Here is a 14,189-nt window from a genome sequence, read left to right as displayed (position 1 = left end):
GAGGGATCTTAACTCATGCTTATACCCTTCCATGGAAGTTTTTCTGCCACTCTTCAAAGCTGCAGTCTTCATTATCCCATCAATTTCATGAACAGTTTTCTTAACTCCTTATGAGACCCATTTTATTGTGGCTGTAAAATGTATGTTGAGTTAGTCTGCAGCTTGGCTTGGTCATTTTTTGCATGCTCAAATAAGTAATTATTTACAGCATCCTTTAGGGATTTTTGCAGCTAAGTCAGTTTCTTATCTGTATCAAATCCTTCAAAGGCTATGTCTGTGAGGTCAGTGCAAAAATAGGTCCTGGTTGAAGGTAACTGTGTTTGCATTTATCAGCAATCAGATTTTAAAAACAAGTTAGTTGGTTGGCCTTTGAGAATGAGAGTGGTTTTGCCTTTAGGAAATTGTTTTAGTAGTCTGTGCCAACTCTGTACCTCCCTAGGCTTGCTCATACTAGTGCTCTCTGGCAAAGCAATTTAAGAAATGTCTTGGGCAGGATTTTCATAAATCTATTCAGCCCAATCAGAAGCTTCGTTTAATAGAGCAATGTATAAATAGTGCAGAGAGTCAAGTGACCATCAGCTGGTCTGAATGGGTTTGACCACTACAGTCACAGGGTCTGAGGTATGCAGGAGCTGGGATCACTGAAAACATGCTTTGCTGCAGAGATATCCTGGCTCTGGCGTAATTATGTAACTGCAGAGGAATTCATGTGTGTGAGAATTAGTTTTAATTGGACACCTGTATTTAATGTTTCACCTTCTGTGTCATTACTGTGGGCTCTTAAGAAAGAAAAGTTAATGCCTTGATTAACTTTCCCATTTTGTTAAGTGGTGTGTATTGCAGTGCAGAGCTGAACTCCATGGTTGTGAATTTCCTTTATAAACTCTGTGCCTACTCGGGTGAAACAATGCACTGATCTGTTTTACTGAATTCAGAACTTAAGACAGAATGGCTCTTTGCCTAAGTTCATATTAGGTAATTAGAAGTTCTTGGCATGCTTGGTAAATGCTGAAATTCCATTGTGTTGTGCATTAGGCATGGGGAAATATTTCTTCAACTGCAGTGCCAGTGCACTAAATTATGTGTTTTGGCTGTCCTTGGTGATGGCTTTATTAAATCTCAGCAAAACTGTCATCTCTGGACTTGCAGGGATGCTGGCTTGCTTTTGTTGGGGAAGTTACTGAAGCTGGCATCCAGGTAATGATTTTTTTAAAAACTATTTTTATTAAAAGTATCCAGCTTCCCCACTAGTAAATATCACGGTATGGCTTCTAAAAAAAACAGTAAAATGGCATCTATTTCTTTGTGATCAGTTCACTTGACACCAGTGGCTGTACTGCCTAGGACAAAAACATTTTACCAGATTCAGTAGCTTCATGGGAAGAGCTATTGTCCAAACAAAAGTAATTGGTATTTCCCTTCTTCCTTTCCCCACCCACCAAAATATTTGTACTGAATATCTTTCCCCTGCTTCGTCACAGATTTTAATGCTTGTCAGTACCATCCCTATGCTTAGAATGTGTGACTCTCACAGCAGAGCTGTTTGATGAGAACCTACCTGATTGTTCCCTTTCCTATCAATTCCACATCTAGACCTTTGATTTTCAAAGTTAAATGTTTAATCCAAACCAGAAAAACAATGGTGGCCTATGCCTCTGTTGTGTTTCCAGCCCTGACTGATGCACTTGAAGATCATTCAGTCATATTAAACATACCTGGATTCAGTAAGTAAAGGTGTGGGTCTGTTAGGAGGTGATTCACACGTTTTCTGATCACCTGCCTTTGTATTTAATGCACAACACACATCCAGTTGTTTTTTTCTAATTTTAGCATGATATGGTGATGGGTTCAGTTGCATCTTGCTTTTTTTGGCAATAAACCTTTATATTAAAACAGTTCACCAGTGTCAAAGCTTTGCCTGTTGGATTTAGATGATAACAGATGGTGGGCTTTTTTCAGTAACTTGGTATTTTTTGCTTTCATGAAGCAGTGAGACTTCTGTCTGCACAAATACCAAACCCAGGCACTGCTCAGGATTATGGTACAGCTTGAGGCTTCAGGTTGCATATGTGCAAAGAGCTCCTGCATCTCTGAAGTGTTCACAAACCTCCTCCCTTTCCCTTCCTGCAGGAGCTCTGTATTTGAAGTGGCCCAACCTTTTGTCATCTGAGGGGTTTGGACTTTTTCCTGCTGGCCTGCTTAGGGCTGGGATAAAGTTGAGTGCAATGCACACCCTTAGAAGTCTTCTCAACAGCTGCCCCTCAGCATCACCTGCCCTAAAACAGAGGGTGATATCTGGGTTCACTGCTGTGCTCATCCCCTCACCTTACTTTTCCTCTTACAGGTGCTCTGGCTAAAACTCACAAATGACAGAATAGTTGATAATGTAACAAAGTTTTTTCATTAAAATAAAATATTCTTATTTAAATATAACACTTGTACCACCGAAAGTCTCATAAAGCTGCTGTCTGAGCCTCTTGGCCTCTCCTTGAAGACACAGTGACTGTGCTGACTCTGGCTTGTTCCAGAAACTGCTTGACTGAGGATGGAAGGGGAGATATTTCCTCTGAGTGGCCCCAAGCCCAAAGTGCCTGTGGTGGAAAAGCTGTCTCCTTGTTTCGGGAGGGATGATCCTTTGCCTCCTGAATACTGACAGGCCCTGGCTGAGGGGGAGGCTGGGGGTGTTGTGCTCTGAGGTTGGAAATGGCTTTAGCTCTAAGCTGCAGCATTGTGGCAATACTGCAGTGGGTTATGTTGGCTTGTCTTGAGGAGGATTGAAGGGTGGGATTATTGCCTGCAGAAGGAGGGAGAAGTGGACAGGTTGCAGTGAATGAGTTGTGCAAATCTCTGCTCCAGCAGAGAAGTGTCCAATTCCCAGCTTCAGTGCTGCTGCTCTCGTGCCTCTGGTACCTGTTCCTGGGAAACCTCCCTGTTCTGCAAGCTCCAGAGGCTAAATATGGCTAAATAATGTCTGTTCATCATTAATAAATGCTATCTGTGAAACCATGTTGTGGGAAAAAAGTTCAGCAGTGCCTACATAGTTATATTACAATGGGGGCGTAGTGACTACCACTCTTGCAGAAGTATCTGACAGCAAGGTGTTCTCTTACTTACTTTGCAATTGACCAGTCTTGAATCACTGCTGATATTGCTGTAATCAAGTCAAACATTAGTGATAATGTATTTTTAATAATTTTTTGAGCACTTTTAAAATTCTTAGTAAGACTGACTGACTTTAAACAGTTTTGCTTCTGTGTTTAAAAAAGAAGGGGAAAAAACCCCACTTGGCAGGCTGATGGCTATTAAAATACTCTGTCATTGAAGTTGAAAGTTGTCGTGGTGTGTTTTTGCCTTAAATTGATGTTTGTTCAATATTCATTCATTTCCTTCCTAATCTCCTCCCCTCCCCAGCTGCCAATCTTCCCAAGCTCTTCCCTAACCTCCTCCCCTCCAAGTTATCAATCCTTGCTTTCCCTAGAACATTCCCTGTCACTCCTTCTACTCCCCTCCCCTTCTTCCAGAGTGTTCCCTGTCCATTTAGTTACTCGACACCCCATTTGTACTTTGTGTTATTCTACTCCCCTATTTCCCCTGATAGATTTGATATGTTAGTCCCACCTTAGACCCCTCCCCAGTTATTGTTTATTGTTCCTACACCCCTCCTCCTGAGTTTCTGTATGAAACCTTCTGTTTGCTCTCCCAAGCTGGTCTTGGGCTCCATTTTCTCCACCTAATAAACCCACTCTGGAGCACCCCAAGCCCCGTGTCACCTCCATCTGTCCCCACACCGATCCATGGGGGGTACGTGGGATTGCAGAGCTCGCAGGGGGACGGCCGCTCCTCTCTTCCATCGCCGCCCAGCGCACAACCGCTTGGAGCATCGTGACATGCAGTACAAAGTCCTCCCAGTTCCCAAAAATTGTTTTATTTAAACAAATTCTTGAAATATTTAATGAACAGTTGTAATTTGATGGGCATTTTTTGTTTGTTTTTACCAAAAATGACATTTCTTGCAATGAAAATCTTAACGCGTGCAAGAGTTCGAGGAGTTACCTGGAATACATTTCAGTCACCAATGAAAGACCAAGCTGGGCATGAATCCACTGGGGTTTTTCTCAGATGTGCTGCACTCTGCTGGGGCAGCTCCTGAGCTGGCAGAGAGGAGCCGGGATTTCTTCATTTAACAACAGAGACAGAAGAATTTCCAACCACCATGAATGGGAGATTTTTATGCAAAGGCTTGATGTGCTGGACTGATTTCTAATAGAAATTGACTCTAAGAGTCTTTCCTTGTCTCTGCTAAATTACACAGGAGCTATAGTTGTTTCCCCACTGCAATGAGGGATATGTTTTACCGTTCTGGGATTGCCTCTATGCCTGTAAATTTATTTTTATTTACTAGATGCTCTTTCTGACAGACAAAGAACAGCCTGGTTTTTCATAATTCATGGGTTTTTTCATGTCATTTTGTACAATATTATTGGAGGATTAAGAAGAAACTTAATGTGACTTTGGTTCTGCTATTATTCTACTTCACGTTTGTGAGCATTTCTTATTATTGGCTTTTTGGGGGCAGGTCTTTACTAGTACCTGGAAATGAAACAGTTTATTTCAGAATAAAGATGCAGGAACACTGTGAGTACTGTTTAACTCTAAAAGCCAATGACTGCATACTTGAGGTGACTGTTCTGGCAACACACTTTTCTGTTTGCTGTCCACATGAAAACTGTGTGATACCAATGGTGGAAAATTCTTTATTTACAAAGGCTAATCTACAGAACTCTTTCACATACTGATTTTAATTTTTTTTTTCCTGATTGTTTCTGCAGGTCGTTTTGGATTAATGCTGTGGATCAATCAACCCAGAACTTGTAGCTGCCCATCAGTCGCTCAGTAGTCAGTGTAGATTCTGTCTTTACAATCAGCAGCTACATCTGGCTACTGGGTCTCTGATGACATCTCCTACCTCTGTCTAGACTTTTTGTTGGATTTGTGTCTTCTCTCCTGGGTGCAGAACAAGTTCACAGTGCAGACAAGTTAACTCCTGAGGTGTGGCCCCAAATAAAGGATTGGATATCTGTTGGATCTGCTTCATAGTGGGAATCAGATAAAATACCTGGATGTTGTGGCTTGGAAAGCAACAGCCTTTTCTGTAGCCTAGTTCTGGGGTTTACAGTAGTCAAAACCCATGAGAATATTTGCAGAGCTGAGAAGATCAGTGGACTTCACTTTTTTCAGTGAAGGATCTTTAGCCTCTCCTGTGAAGGGAAGGTATTGAAGCACCTTTGCTGATTGCATACCTCCAGTGTGTTAGGGGAGGAAACCGTACTGTGAACTGGGTGTGCACAGCTGGTGTTTATCAGTTTTGTGTGAAGACTGTCCAGGTTTGGGGCATGAACCTGGCATACAATGTAGATTTCTGTGTTTGTTAAGCAACAGCTACATTGTCTGCTGGGTTTCCAGCTGCCTGGAAATACAAAGTGGAGGGTTATCTACAATTTTTTTTTTTTTGTCAAGTTACCTCCCTTATGTCTCTGAGGAAGACAGTGCAATTCATGTCCAGTTGCTGCCTCCCCCTCTCTTCTCACACTAGGGATCCAGCTGGTGTCAACTAGAGTTTGGAGACAGGGTAGATCTGAAATTAGTTAAGAGGATAAAACTTCAAGGAATTGAAGTGTGGAGACACCTGCCCGTGAGTAGATGTCAGGCAGAAACTAATGCCTGCTTTCTGAGTATCCATTAGTTTCCCTTGGTAATGGTGTTTCACTTTTTTTTCCTTTCAAAAATCTTCAGATGGAAAGCTATATATGTGTGTGCTGTGCAGTTATGGAATTCTTTTTGGAGAAGGGAGTAGTTGGGGAGCTATTTATAGGCCTGACTTTTGAAAGTATGCTGTGTATAGTGTGACTTATATACAGAAAGTGCCTAGGAATAATTGGGGAGGAATAAGATAATGTCTTGAGTGCTGATTCCAGCTGGATCTCTTGTCATTTAGTGGTACCAAACCTAATATGCTTTACTTGTGCATCATACCCACCACACAGTGAAAAAAGGGCAGTTTCAGTTTGAGAACATCAGGCCTGGAATAGCAGGGGACTGTTGTCCTTCCAGACCTGGTCTGCAGTCACAGCAGTAAATGGGGAAGCTTGTAAATCACATGTCTGTGCTGTTAACCCTGCACTGGTGAGCTCTGGGCCATTTCCCCATGGAAATCAGGAGGGTTGTGATTGCTGCTCAGTGTGAAGGAATGGATGGTTTGTCTGGACTTTACAAAATGTGATTTTAGATCAGCAGACATCCAGAATCCTTCCTCTGGAAGGGCAATACTCCGGGGCCAAAGGACTCCTGAGTGAGTGTTCCTGTTAAAAACTGTGTATTTTGTTAAGATGAATAAAACTTCTCATGCAAAGAATTGTGTCTTTTCTTGTTTTTTATAACCACCTTAGGTTTTCACCAGCTTGTTTGGACCTATAAAGGGACTATAAAGGTGTTCATTACAATGTCTTACGCAAACAGCCCCTCAATACTTGTCAGCCTGACTGCTCTCATAAATACACATTCACTGATACATTTGTACTATAAGTAAAAATGTACAATTACCAACAGCCAGTAGTTGGCACAGCTAATCACTCCCTATTGAAATAAGTGTGGATTGTCTAGATAGCTTTGAAAACTGCTTGTGAAGGCTGAACAACTATTTATCCTTTGCTTTATGTTTTCCTCAGTGCCAGCCTGTTGGCATCTGCATCTCTGATATTGCAGAATTGGTAGGGACTTTGATATAGTTTAGTCTTTTTCTCAAATTAATTCGCACATTCTCAGAGGTGTGAGTGCTGTTTCATTCCATAGAACCTCCCAGGTCCTGACCAGCATATGCACAATGTTCCTAAAAGTGGTAATAAGTTACTCTCTGCAGTGTTTTTGTGGCTCATTCAGCTTCAGCAGCATTAAGGTATCAGCAGCTTTTATTGCATAGCTCTTTTCCTGTGTTTATGGTTGTTCACCTCGACCCTTAAGGACTCATGTCAGAATAAGGTACATCTGCCCCAACTGTATATATGACAAACCCCATAAAGAATTGAAGAGCAGATCAACCTAATATTTAGCATCAAGCCCCTCTCCTATTCAGTTTCACTTCCCCACTGTGTTTCAGTTAAACTTTACCATGTTGAAATCCCCTTTGTGGGCAGGTACTTCTGGTTCCTCTTATTTTTCTGTCATGCTACTTGGTTTTGTATATGGACACCTTTAAAATAAAAAAGAATTTGAAAAAGGAAAAAACCCATGCACTTTGCTCTGTTACCTTACTCTGAGGTTCTTATTTTGTTTTCAGTGTCTAGCATAGCTAATGGAAGCATGTAAAAGTGGTTACTCTTCCTACTGTGTTTTTTTTTCTTTTTTTTAGTTCTTTGTTTCTTTCTGTATGGATTTCAGTGAAACTGGCATAAGTGCATGACTCTTCCTTCCTCTCCCCTGGTGAGGGTGTCTTTACTCCTGGTTAAACTGCTGCTAACTGCAGCCACAAGTCCTCCTTCAGCTTCAGTGAAAGAAACTGGATCCTGTGACATGACGTTTTCCACCTGTTCAACCTTAGAGAGGTTCTCAGGGTTTGCATTGCCTTTGTGCTTGTGCTCCCAACAATACCCATGGCCATATTTTCATGATGTTTCTCTGCTGTGATGCTCATGAGTGTGAGACCTGGCTGAGGTGTGAAGGTTGTTCCTCAGACAGGAAAGTGAAACCAAGGCTCTTGCCTGGTCAGAGCTGTCCCTCTCTTCACAGCGCCTTCTGTTTGCTGGGAGGGGAGTGAGGCCCTGGCACAGGTGGCTAAGAGAAGTTTTGGGTGCTCCATCCCTGGAAGTGTTCAAAACCAGGTTGGAAAAAGCCCTGAGCAGCCTGGGATAGTGGAAGGTGTCCCTGCCTATGGCAGGGGGTGGAATAGGATGATATTTAAGGCAGTAAATGGTGAGAACACAACTGCTAAAAATCTTGGTTATATCCCTTTGAAATGCAGAGCTTGGAGTTTGGCATTCAGACTTGATTTCCCCCTAATGTTCCCTCTTTCCTGCCCAAGCAAATAATGGGAACTAAGATAATAGTGGCAGTTGGGTCTGTTTTGACCTGTAGATTGAAGAGGATCACAGTACTTTCCTAATTTTCTATTTTCAGTTGCATCTCAGTTTATGTAATATCTTCCCACACTGATATTTCTTCCCATCCTCTGACTTGCTTTTACAATTGACTTGAATATCTATTTAAATCTTAATAGCAGGAAGAACAATATTTTTACTTTCTGGCTCCAGATAACTGCTAGGAAAGCCTTGCTGCCTACTATTTCTCTATTCTGTGACAAATACTTCTGTAGACTCTAAGCTTTGTTTTCTTGGCTATGTTTATTCTTTCTATGCAAATCAAGATTGAGAGGGTACATTTAGCCCAACCTTGCTGTACTTGCAGCATGTCCTTCCATATCATTACATGGTAGCAGAAAATACATTCTGTAAGTTTCTTAAAAAAGAAAAAAATCCAAACAACCCTGCAGTCATTAAGTTTCTGAAATGGGAGTAACCAACATTAAAACTGAGACGGGGACACTAAAACTCAGAACTATGATTTTTGTAGAACAGAATAATGACTGGGTTGCTTTAATTGCCCAAAGTGTGAACAGCCATTCCTAATGGGAGAGCTCCATCCGTTGGATAGGTGGCTTGTAATTAAACTATGGAAACCTGTAATTTGGACTTCTGTTGCTGTCCTGGGTAATTGAGCAGATTTTGATTCCTGTGCACAGCTGCTTTTGGGGACTGTGTGGTTGTGGCTGTTTCCCCAGCTCCACTCAGCACGAAGGAATTCCCTGAGGAGTTACCTGTGGAAGGGCAGGGCAGAAGGAAGGTGTTGAGGGTTTTAGAGCAGTCTTTCGGAGACCTTCCAGCGGGTGCATTTCCTTTCCCTTACCATGAGCCAGCATTTTCCAAAAGCATAAACACACCTGGGACTCCTCACCAGAAGTGCCCTCTTCACAACGTGCTTTGGTGTCTGAGTTGAATGATGTTGGTGTGCTCGTGCATTTTTACTCTGTAAATCTCCCTCTGCTCTCCTGTTCAGGCAAGCTGAACAGCCCTGGCTCCTTTGTCAGATGTCTTCTGGGCTTCTCACAGAGGGTTGTAGCACAAATCCTGTGGCACAGCGCTGCTTGTGTGCAGTGCTGCAGGGCCTGTCTGCCTGTGGGGTTGTTTGTACTGTCATGTATTGCTTTGTACAATAAACTGAAAAATGGGACCGTGCTTGTGGGTGTTGGCAAAACAAGCCTCTGCTGAAGAGGTGTTCAGCTCAAGTGGTCCTTGGCGTTGGAGAGCCCTGCAATTTCTCAACCCGTCCTGTCCCTGGCTAGCCAGCTACTCATAAAAGCAGTTAACCAAAACTGTGGAAGGCCTTGAGAATTCAGTTGAATGCTGGCATTTTTCTCCTAATGTTTGGCTTTACAGTTCCTAGTTGTAGCCCACAGAAAATGCTGAATAGTTTTAGGAGACTGCTCTAAGGCAGTTGTGTGGCTCTGGTTGTACAGTGGTGAGTTTTAGTTCGAAGGCTTTGGAGAGCAGTTGCTGCTGCTACACATTAGCAAACTTTATCCTTTCAAGTTGGTAATTTTTCTATCTGCTCTGAAAGTCTTGTTCTGTAGGTTGCTAAGTAACACCCGCACGTATTTAATTTTCCATGTGCTCTGAATGCCAGTCTTCCATGCAAAACACCTTTCCAAAATTAGTGTCTGTCAAGCTCCTGAAAGGTAGTGGTGATGTGATGCAAGTCAATCATGTTGCCTGCTGTAGGTGTTAATTCTCCCATCTAAAGGCACTTGCAGAATCACTAATATGGTGAATCTCCAGTTCCTTTTAGCTGCAAGAAAACAGTAACTTCTGAAATACTTGCACACTAATTCCAGAAAGAGAAGTGAATTGCAGGGAGCCCACTTATAATATCAATTTGTTCATTATCATTTACAGCTTAGTTTTCTTCAGAGTGCTGAGTTCTGAAGGGACCTACCTACCTACCATTAGGAAGGAAAATTACCTTTCATTAAGTAGATAATTTTCCTGTGCTCCAAGGCTGGCTGACCACTGACTGGGTAGGTGCTGAGGATTTTAGAGGGGCCAGGCATCATGAAGATGTGAGGGAAGGGTTGATAAAAAGTGTAGGAAACTTTCCCTTTCTTTTAACCTGTTTTATCTTGTAGAAGGAAGGATTGGATCTGCACTTTCTCTTTCACCACCTCTAGAAATTCAGTATACTGTTCCACTGGACATGTGTGCTATACCAGACACTTCAAGCATTTTTCTTCCTGTTTGCCTGTGAGTGTTCCCTGGTTGCTTGTATAGTCTAGGCAGGTGGGCTGAGCCTGTTTTGAGAAGAATATCAACACCTGAACACTCTGTATGCTGAGACCAGGAGCTGCTATTCTTTCCTCGAGCACACCTTCTCTGTTTCATGGACTTAGTGCCTTGTACCCATCTGTGGAGAACTCTGGATAACTGTAATTACATGCAAAACATCCACATGAAAGACTTTATAATTACGGCAGCACAGCCAAAACTACCAGAACTTTGTAACTGCAGCAACAAATAAGCCAAAAATGAATTAATTTGAAAATAAACAAACCTGCCACGGTGTTTTGTAGCCTCTGTTAGCCCGGGCAACTGCTGCAAAGCACCGTGGCAGCATTTGTCGTGGTTACTACAGAACCGACTCAGGGGGTGTAGGATTAGGAATTGCAAAAACCCTTCCTAATGTCTCCCTCTGTTTACTTACAGACAGATGTGAGTGTGAGCCCTACCTGTTGTTGAATGGCCAATCTGTAGAAGGTTCTTGATCCTTTCTGCCACCCAGTTCCTCCTGGCTGTGACAGCCACCCCAGGTGTGACTTGGCTGGTGATGGATGTTTTAACTGCTCTCAGTTATTGCTACATTGGTCTCATTATCAGTTCCCTGAAATTTTTATGTCCTTCTCAAAGGCCATCCCCATTTTATCTTCACCTGGGGTGAATAATGCTAAAAGAAGGATTTGAGGTACTGGTTAAGAGGTATTTCAGAAGCCAAATTTTTATGGAGGATTTTGACCTCAAGTGAACTTTCTGGTAATTTAGAAAGACATGGATTTACATGGTGGAACGGGCTGCCAAGATCCTGGGTTTCTTTGTGTTTAGCAGTGTTACGAAAAACAAAACCATTCCAGTGGCCAAACTCCCTTCAGTTCTCCCCTAACAACAAGGGCAGTGTGATTTAATGTGTTCTCTTGGATTGAAACTTTTGCTGTGTTGTGGGACCACAAAAGAAAGTTGCTGTCCAGAATGCATGTTTTAAGTGTGTCAGATCTTCATCTGCCCTGTGACATCCCTGTTTCTCAGATGCAGAGTTTGGGCATAGTGAAGTTAAAAGCCAGTCTTTCTCCCCCCTTCTCCATGTGAAAATCAGATTTGAATGGAAGTCTAAAATGCTGCCTCTCCTGACTAGCTTCTCAGCCCTGAGGGAAAAACCTGCAGAGAACTGAAAGTCATTGCTGCCTTTATTTAAGAGAAGTTGGAAGGCAGAGGAGAGGATCTGAGTTTTGGAAGGCTTTGAATGCTGATCAGAAGAGAGAGTTCTTGTCTTTACTGACAGAGCCTATATAAATATGAATATAACCCAGGGAAGTGGGAGACCAAAATTTATCACTTGTGGACTGTCCTGACCCCTGAGTTTTAGACTGATGGGCAGCAGGGGGATGCATTCCCCTAATAAAGTAAATTGCTGTGCTTCAAAGAAGTAGAAGTTCATACACCCGAAGAGTAGAAACACAGCTGTGATTTAGTGGTCAAAGCAGACAGGACTGAAATAAAGGGTGGCTTGAGGTAGGAAACCTGCTCCTTAAATGTTGATTAAAGAGCTCCTGGCTGCAGCAGCCATAGGAGCAGGACTATTACAGTGGTGTTTTACTTCTCAAGGACCTCCTCCTAAGAGTGCATTTTGTTTTCACCTCTGTTAAAGGACGAGATGGACTTGGTCCCAGTGTTTGTGATGGGAGAGGGCACAGGACTGGAGTCTTTCCTTTGCTTTCTCGTGGTTCTGTGAACTTTGCTACTTGCTCCCTGCCCCAGAACAGCCAAAGTGGGAGTAGGACTGTTCCCCCACTCCAAACGTGGGAGGGTCAAGAGACTATACCTGAAAATTCATCAGATTTTTAGTCAGTTAAAAACCTAAGTGAACAACAGTATTAATTTTGTCTGACTCTTACACACCACACAGTCGTAAGAAAATGGAATATAAAGTTCAGACCTCAGCAGATAATGCTGCAGGGTGCTCTCAGACACAGCTGGTGCTTTGGCTGTCCATAACTGGGACTCCAGGAACACTAACTGGAGTTTATTAAGGTCTGGTGTACAAAGACAAGCACCTCTATGGGTGTTCATTATGTGTAACACTCTCAGAACAGGAATATAAACTCAGAAAGGGATTTAACTACAGTTAGATACTTCCTTGAGTGCTGTGTTGACATTCATTGTTTATCTGTTCAGACTAGTCATATTTGGAAACACTGTTCTATTCTGACATATGACTTTTCCCAGGAGCAGCAAGACTCACAACGAAGATTTCACAATAAAGAAAATTCTGTTCCTCTTTGTGGGAATGTTATAGTAAAGCCATGACAACTCATTTGGCACAAGATTGTTTTGTGTTCAGCAAGGATTCCCCCTCCCCCCTATCCCTACACATTTTTGATGTGTTTCCATGTGTTGAGGTTTTGTTTTGGTTTTTTAAATATTTTTTGTGGTTTGTTTTTTTTTTTTTCAGGAGGGTGGGGGTGGATCATTTTACATTTAGCCTTCCAGCCATCAACTGAGAAACCAAACCCTGCAATAGGTATGAAGAACCCGAGTCCAGGCTTGTGTGTTTCAGTGTCACCACCAGCAGTGGAGTTGCTCCTAATTTATCACCACATGAACAAGTTCAGCATCAGTCCCCTGGGATCTGCTCAGCTGGTGCAGCACTGGAATTACACATCTTGCTCCAGGCAAAGGGGAATCATGGTGTGAAATACTGAGAGGTGGCACAAATCCACAGGCAACAGCTTAAATACCAGGTAGCAATTCCAAACCTGCATGACTGGAAAGCTGAGGTATCTGCAGTAACCTGTGAGGCCAGTAAAGATCCGACACCAGCATTGTTCCCTGGCTCAATGTTAATGCCATATAAGCCCAGGGTATATTTGGAAGTCACTGGTACTTCTGGAGGTTGTACTTCTGATGTCTGATCTTCCTGGACTTTTTTTTAACTGCAGTGCTCAGCGTTGAAGTGGGAAATTATTTTTATGATGTTGCACCAGATCTTCTTCCAAAGTACAAGGCTAATTAACCGGGTTTCAGTGAATTACACTGGGGATGACAGTCTAGCAGCTGAAAAGTCATTAGGCTTTTTTGCAACCTTCCCTGGAGATAAAGTGGTTATTTTGGGAAGAATACACATATGGTGAAATCTGGTCCTCAGTGTAGTTCTTGGAAATCTTCCTCATGATCACAGTTTGCACCCACCTAAAATTCCTGAGTTATAAAGAGGGCAGAATTTTCCTGCCTCAGTGTTTACTGCCCCATCCAAAAACTCTCACTGTATATTTAGGGGCTGGAAGAACCACAAGGTTACACTTTCAAAGAAGAAAGGAGAACGATAGGAGGTTTTCAAAGATGTGGATTTGTGAGCATGGCAAATAAAAACCCAGTGGCAGTGCCAAGACTTCTGAAGCTTTCCTGAAAAAGCTGGTAGGCCAGCCTTAGCCTGAATGTGTTTGCTGCATGCTGCTGAAACTATAGTTCAGGTTATGTTGCTGTTGCTATTCTAAACCCTAGGAAGTGGGTGTTTATAAGTGCAGTCAACATTCTCTCTGAGCAAAAAGCTGGCCTTAAAAGGGAGTTGTCCCAACAGCAAGAAGGATTATTTAAAGAAAATAAAATGCTAAATTTTTGCTGTTCAGAGGAAAAAAAAAAAAAAAAAAAGAGGAAGCAAACCCAGGGATGGAATATTACAGCATTGCCCACACACAGTTTTTTTTCTTTTCTTAAGTGGCTTTTATCCAAGACCATTAAGTACAAGCAATGATCATTTGTGATGGAAAATTAGTAAAATGCTTTTTTTTTTTGCACATTTAATTAACTTGTTTAATTAGG

General features: G+C 42.3%; 2 non-coding genes across 2 annotated transcripts; both read left to right on the top strand.

The window, feature by feature from the left end:
• Window positions 1-4,886: 4,886 nt before the first annotated feature.
• On the top strand, window positions 4,887-4,960 carry MIR222-1 (microRNA mir-222-1). The gene has a single exon (NR_049022.1). It is a non-coding gene; the product is annotated as a microRNA mir-222-1 (primary transcript).
• Window positions 4,961-5,397: 437 nt separating this feature from the next.
• MIR221 (microRNA mir-221) lies at window positions 5,398-5,470 on the top strand. The gene has a single exon (NR_049019.1). It is a non-coding gene; the product is annotated as a microRNA mir-221 (primary transcript).
• Window positions 5,471-14,189: the final 8,719 nt, after the last annotated feature.

This window comes from Taeniopygia guttata, chromosome 1 (genome assembly GCF_048771995.1).
Source record: "Taeniopygia guttata chromosome 1, bTaeGut7.mat, whole genome shotgun sequence".
NCBI lineage: Eukaryota > Metazoa > Chordata > Aves > Passeriformes > Estrildidae > Taeniopygia > Taeniopygia guttata.
The sequence above is the reverse complement of the archived record's forward strand: the minus strand, read 5'-3'. Positions and strand labels throughout refer to the sequence as shown.